Source organism: Sinocyclocheilus anshuiensis, unplaced genomic scaffold (genome assembly GCF_001515605.1).
Source record: "Sinocyclocheilus anshuiensis isolate Anshui unplaced genomic scaffold, SAMN03320099.WGS_v1.1 scaffold1099, whole genome shotgun sequence".
NCBI lineage: Eukaryota > Metazoa > Chordata > Actinopteri > Cypriniformes > Cyprinidae > Sinocyclocheilus > Sinocyclocheilus anshuiensis.
The window spans coordinates 90,238-97,948 of NW_015546105.1; the positions used below are offsets into that span (position 1 = coordinate 90,238).

At 37.2% G+C, this 7,711-nt stretch overlaps 1 pseudogene; it reads left to right on the top strand.

Moving 5' to 3' along the window:
• LOC107700596 (G-protein coupled receptor 56-like) overlaps nucleotides 1-2,582 on the top strand; it is a 7,206-nt pseudogene extending 4,624 nt beyond the window's left edge.
• Nucleotides 2,583-7,711: the final 5,129 nt, after the last annotated feature.

Genomic DNA, 7,711 nt, shown 5'->3' on the forward strand with positions numbered 1-7,711 from the left:
TAAAGTAAGGCAATAATTTCGAACACTGGCTAGTTATGTACTTGCTCAAATTTTGATTTCGGATCATTTTTAACCAAAATAAGTTACGGACTGCAGCTTTAAGTAATACCCTGTTTGTTGTGATATTAAAAGGCTATTTATAAGCTTAGCAACAACTATAGCTCACATAATTTTCTACTGAGTAGACTAAGTGTCTGCCATTTCCTTAACACTGAAAACCACATGACAAGGCTGGTGACAAGCCTGACACTTTCTTTTAACTGCTCTGACTATAGATGCATTTCTTCCTGACCTCTCCTATTTCATTTAAAAAGGCTAACTATTCCAGAAGATGCGTTTCATGGGACACAAGAAAAGGTGTGCTCATCAACAATAACCAACACTCAGTATTAGACATCAAGCAAATGTTTCAATGCTAAATGAAGCACAAATACTGAATGTTTTGTTGATGTGCCTCTGCAGATATTAAAGTGAATTGGAGATATGACGGCTGTGAGACTGTTGAAATCCATGACAGAGAGACAGAATGTAGCTGTAATCTCCTCACATACTTTGCCATTCTTGTGGTGAGTAGCAGGTTACCAAGAAAATTACAAAAGTGTGTACATAAGTGTGTTTTTGCTCATTGTTGGTAACATTTCTCACTGAGAGCCAGACTTATGAATATTTATTTCATCCTTGGTAATATGCATAGCCAGTGGCACAGTGTGTTAACGGATTACACCAGGGGTTCTCACCTCTGGCCCTCGAGGTCCACTTTCCTGCAGAGTTTAGTTCAAACCTTGATCAAACTCGCCTGCCAGTGACTTTCTAGTAATCCTGAAGACCCCGATTAGCTTGTTCAGTTGTGTTTGATTAGGGTTGGAGCTAAACTCTGCAGGAAAGTAAACCTCGAGGGCCAGAGCTGAGAACCATTGGATGGATTAAACCAGTGGTCACCAAACTCGGTCCTGGAGGGCTAGTGTCCTGCAGAGTTTAGCTCCAACTTGCCTCAACACACCTGCCTGGAAGTTTTAAGTATACCTAGTAAGAGCTTGATTAGCTAGTTGAGGTGTGTTTGATTAGGGTTGGAGCTAAACTCTGCAGTACACCGACCCTCCAGGACCGAGTTTGGTAAACCCTGGATTACACCATACAAATGTAATGATACAGTACACACCTCGTCTCTTTTTCTTCATTGCTTCAGCAAGTGGAACAGAAGTCTACAGTTCGCCATCTAGAGGCTCTGACGTTCATTACCGCTGTGGGCTGTGCCGTGTCCTTAGTTAGCTGTTTGGTTCTCTTCTATTGGATCTGTAAATGCAGGTAAGTGGCTTACATGGAATGCTTATTCTTTTATGTCTATGTGTGAATCTGTCCCCACTTTTATTTCAATTTCTTGTTTTGTCTCTATTGCTTTCCCTGTACTCCAGAAGAGGGAAAGACCAGTCCTTACTGGTGCATCGTGGTCTGGTGGTGGCAACATTTTTTCTTTGCCTGTGCTTCAGTCTTACCAGTTCTCTAGCAAAGACTGGAAATGAAACCATTTGTAAGATAACGGGAACCCTTTTGCACTATTCTCTGCTCAGCACCCTCTGCTGGATGATTTTGGAAATGTTTCACACATTTTTTTAGTTTGCTGTGTATCAAGCTCAACTCTTCCTCCATGGGTCTTTTACTTGGCAGGCTTTGGTGAGTTAGTTAAAACATAAATTGTTCGGTCCTAAGAACCCATTCAAAAATTACTATATTTTCTAAATTATAAATTAAGGTAATTTATTTCATGTATCCCAGCAATACTAGTTTGTAGATTGCATTCTATAGGTGATATTTATGGCTTAAGGAAGATTATGCCAAGTGAAGATGTCACCAGTCTATATATTATGTAAGTAAACTTTATAAGATGTAACCATGCAGTATGTAATACACACACACACACACACACACACACATATATATACACAGTATATATATATATATATATATATATATATACGTAACCGACCAGAGTGGAGGAAGAACCGCATGGCTTTTTTCAGTATCTGGGGTCTCACTTGTCTGTTTGGCACAACGTGGGGCCTGGGTCTCTTCAGTTTTGTCCCTCTCTCAGAGGCCACCCTCTTCCTCTTCTGCATTATCAATTCCTGCCATGGTGAGAATGTTTTTTTTTTTTTGATAATACACTATTGCTACTTAGTCAAGAAAGTTATGGAAGAAAGATCAAATACTGGCCTTGTCAATGCTTTTGTGTCAATTTGACATAATATAATCTATAACAGTAAGCTGTGTTACTGGTATGTTTTTCTTTATTATAGTGTTTCAGAAAGCTTGCATGTAATTCCTTAGGTTCCTGTCAGATATAGATAATGCATGCTTATAAATTAAGAAGTCATTTAGAGTGATAATTCTCAATTATGGATTATAATCTATTAATAATCAATATTTCTGTATCCAAACAGGAGTTTTTCATATGCTGCGATACTATGCTCTTGAACGAATGAAAAAGAGATGTAAGTTGAGTTCGGATGGGGGCAGTAGAGGATCTGTTATGTTACAGTGCAGAGATGATGAAGGAGTGTTTTATAAGTGAGTGTTTTTATTAAAAGGGCATTTATTAAAAATAAACAAAAATACAACAACCAAACAAATAAATCAAAGTTTGGTGTACTGCTTGGTCTGCTCTCATCCTGTAGGTCATAATAATTAATGCTTCACATGTTATATGCTGTATTTCTTTAATCCTATTCTTTGTACCAATGTAATAGTTTAACATTATGTAGCAAGCCTTGTCTTTCAGCAGTATTTTTGTGCAAATCTGCAGTAAGTTTATATAATTGGAGACACAATGCTTTTGGAGTTTAAAGTAATGAAAAACTTTCAAACATTCATTAGAAAGGGTATTTAAAGTAGCAGTTACAGTGAAATACAAATCTGATCTGAACATATGCCTTATACATGTTTGCATGATCTAATATAACAGATAATTATGACTGTGGCCTAGGCCTACATTTCCATTCTGTTGTATTGTTTAAACAAATACTGTATATCTGAATTTTCCTTTGACTTTAGGGAGTGCTTGGAATTTAATTGTGTGTGTGTGAGTGAGTGTGTTTATGAATCATTCATTCAATCGATTCATTCAAAAACTTAATTTAGGTAAGAAACGCCACTGCTGAGGTTCTTCTTTCGCTCTGTTTGGAACTATTTCCATTGGCAGGATGTAGATGTAAGTTATATCAACTTCATGTTTATGGAGCCATTGTATAAAAGCAATATCTCACTTGCAATCATACTGTTGTTTTGAATAGTTGTGTGTTATTTCTTAAGTAACATGAATACAGATTGCAAAAGATACAAAACAGTAATTTTACAGTAAGAGTAGCATTTTTTTACATTTAAATGTTTAAAATTATTTACATGAATAAATGAATGAATGAATGATACATGTTGAAATTAGATTTTTCAGGCTGGTAATGGTGACCTCTATTGGCTGTAAATGTCAGGGACTGGAGAGAGATGAGGCGAGGACTCAAATGCAGGATGATATGGGGATTTATTAATAGTAAAAAACAAACAAAACTAACAAAAACTACCCCAAGGGGGAAAAACAGGCAGGCCCAAACAGGGCACAGCACAGTAAGGCAAGGCAAGGCAAGGCAAGAGGAACATAACACACATATGACAATTACACTGAGATATAAACATTAAACAACGAACCAGCACAGGACTGCAGACACAAGGAGAATAAATAGGGAGACAAACGAGGAGGGTAACAAAGGAGACACAGGTGGAGTAACTAAAACAATAATGAGATAACAAAAGGGCGGGGTCAGACAATAGACAGGAGAGCACATGGCACCAACAACAAACAACAAGCCATGTGCTCAACAAAACACACAGTGACATCTGGTGGCCAACTAGGGCACACCAGCAGAACCTTGACAGTAAGTAGTGAGGCATGTAACAAAATCCGACCTGCAATGGCCTGTCAGGATATTATGTCTTTCTTTGCATGCTCAAGAGAGGTGGACAGGAATGTTTTCATTTAATGTTTACCAAAATCAAATTTTGACAAATTTCCCTCCTATCATTTCACTTGTGTTTCCTTCCTTCCTGTCAAGCTTTTAAACTGCTTCAGTAAACAACAGTTTAAATACATGGGTGGGAAAGAGCTAGACATTTGATAGTAGTTACATAATCCTTAAAGCTGTAGAACATTTCACCCAGTCCGTGTCTTCAGGGGCTTCAGAACAGAATTCCAAGTGTGGCTCTACTTCAGTTCTATGTTGACAATGTAAATTTGCTGATATGTATGCAATCAAAGGTTATTTTTCATTTCTTTGATGCAGTGTACTTGTAGTGATAAAATCAGATTAAGACAACCCTGGCAACTTTTCACTCTAAGCTATTAATAAACCAGAATAATTCACCACTTACAGAGCTGGAAGACCCAGAATTAACCACAGACCCCATGTGACCAGCTTTAAACAGCGTGTCATGACTTATGAGTCAATCAGATAACCATGGTGACAGTAGAATGACCAATTCCCAGATGCAATCACAAGGCAAGAGCAGCTGATTCAGTCTTTGAATTAATTTTAATAATGCAGGGTGAGGGTATCCATCTGTTTGGGGGATGTTATTGGTAAATCCATCAGTCACTTCGCTTGACAGGTTAACTGACTGCTGACCATATACTGTAATGTTACAGGCATCATGCAACTTCTGCTGCTGAGCAGACACCACAATGACATACAAAAACCTCCCGACTTACCACAGCAGGATGAGGTACGGAGAAAAGAAACAGAAAGCTAGAATATGTCAAATGAGAAGTAGAATTGGGGAAAATCCTTAGAATGAGATATAGCATAAAGATACAGAGTCATTAGTGTTGTGTGTCAGTGGCAGGGAGTGAATATGGTTTTGGATGATATAGTCATATGTATGTATGTATGTATGTATTTACATTTTTATTATTAAAATTGTATTATTTAAATTATTTTGTTGAATATAATTATTTAATACAAAAATACTTTTTTATTTTAAATCGTTCAGATAATATTAGAGAGAATATTGAACTTTAAAATAATAACATTTCAGATAAAAATATGCTATTTATAATAAATGATGATTCAAATGGTTTAAACTCTTATTTATACACACGTACTTGGAATATATTCTAGTCAAACACATTCTGAACAGGAAAGTAGAATATTAAAGCATGTTCGTGTTTGTTTAAGCAAAACAGCCTCATGTTCAGAACAGGAACATAGATATTTAATGTTTCAGAGTTCACATAGAACAACTGGTGTAGGACAAGTGAATTGTGTCTTGTCCCAACAAGTTATTGTCCTCAAAGTTATTTCCATTATTCAGTTAAAAAGTGTTTTTGGGTGTGCTTGAACCTGTTTTCATTTTTTCCATCCGTGTTTATCTATGAGTGCAAAACTCTTTCATGCTGGTACCCTTAATCTCTCTTTATAAACATTAATTTGGAGTTCCCCTGGACTGTGAGATCACCATGGATTTACACAGTGGGAGTCAGCGCTACTTCACGACGACTGAGAGAGGCAACAAACGAGCAGAACCACTGCCTTTGTTGGCTGGTTGCCATTGCACTATATACCATCTGCACTAGCTGCCATCTGTTTCGTGTTGATATAAACTATAGGCCAAAATATAGTAAACTTTATAGAATGGCCTGATGTACCAAAAATGTTTGTCTATGAGAGTGCATGAGCTGTAGAATCTCTTTGAGATATGTATGCACTGCTGTATTGCTCAGAGTCAGAGCCATGGTGTGAAAAAATGCTCTAATGCCGTCATAAAGCAGCTGTCTGCACAACGTTACAGACCTTAAACGCCAATAAAACGGACCACTTTGCAAACAAGATGCATAGTAAGATGCTTAACAGAAAGCTGTGTGAAAAGTCTCTTATTTTTTTCATCCTGCGTACAAGTTCAGACATAAAAGCTGCAGTAGCAATTTGAAACCTCGCTGAAAGGAGTTAATGTCCTCTTGGGGAACAAGTTACACATTGTCTATAGCTTAACCATGCATGTTAACTAGCGAAAGGGAGATTCTTAGTTCTTTTCAGGATGTGGTGATCAGTTTACAGCTTTTAGTCATGTATAAAAACATAATTTGGAATTAAACATTGGTAGTTTATGACTAATATGGGTCAACAGGAATTTTTGATTAATTTTTTATTTGCTAATTTTTAACATTTTACTGGGTTACACTTTATCAGTCAGTCCTATGCTATGCCCTAAGTCATAACTCTTACACGTAGATGTCCAATCTTTCTAACCACAGCATTCTTTTTCTATTTATGTATCGCAAACTATCTATCTATCTATCTATAATTACATTTTGTTTAAAAAGTGCATAAATGTTTCTTAAGCATCAAATCAGCATATTAGAATGATTTCTGAAGGATCATGTGACACTAAAGACTGGAGTAATGTCTGTTTCAGAAAATAGGATTTATAACATTAAAACATTAACATCAAAAACATTTTAAAAAATCTTACCGACCCCACATTTTTGAACATATTATATGTGATATTAAAAAAAACTGGAGAAAAAAATATATTATACATACTTGCATCAATATACATGTACTTTCTGCTGTAAATCACTTCTAACTGCAGCAATAAGAGACCTATCAAACAAAGTCAAACATGCGTCACTGTAAATGTCTGACTCTTTATGTAGGTATAAGGTCTTTCAACATCAGTCTTCTGGAGAAACAGAAAAGCTTTTGTCAGACCTTGGTCTTTATAAACTCTGTCGAAATAGCAGCTGAGACGCACAGGAAGCCAGGTGCTCAAACTAATGAACAGACAGTACACACACAGAGAGAGAGAGAGAGAGCATAGCACTCCCTCTCCTACATATCCACTAGCAATGCAATCTTATCAGTATCCTGGACATCCACTAGCAATGCAATCTTATCAGTATCCTGGACATTATGGCTTTATTGTAGGGTTTAATTTATAACAAATTCCGAGACAACATGGCCTTGAAAAGAATATGCTGCCAATACTGAGAAAAGGCTTGTTTTGCATTAGGGGTAGTTATTCTAAGCTTTTTTTCCGACGCAAAATAAAGCCTGACTATGCAAACTAAGTCCAGTGTTCACAGGCATCGCTCCTCCCTTATATACTGTACCTGGCCGTAAGTTCTTATGGGCTAAGCTTGCTGTAACGTTTATTTCAATCGCATCATAATGTTACAACAGTTTTATGAAGGTAGAATGACGTCAAAAAGATTTGCATACGCAGGGTAATATTTGTGGAAGTGTACATAAGACTGTAAGCGTAAATTAAATTTGCATGCGCAAGAGAAGCTTTGTAAAGGTGTAAATCGCGTTTCAAGCGCAAGAAAAAATTATTTGCAATGAAGTAAATGAAGATTAATGTCTTGGGTTTGATGTGTTTATTGGACCAATCAGATAAGAGTAAATGGAGAGTCAGCAAGAGGCTCATTTGATTGGCTACATGAAGAAGGTGGCCCCGCCCTCCCCCTCAGCTTGCAAAACTCGGTTATGCCGAGTTCACACTGCATGATATTAGCCCGATTTTTCACTCGCTGACAGGTTTTGTGAAATCGCCACAAATGCCCGACATCGGATGCAAATCGGTGCTCGTTCACCGAGTGACAATCATGCAGTGTGAATTATCAAAGACGCGATCTGAGGGAATCGCCGACACGTCGCCGACGCCCACA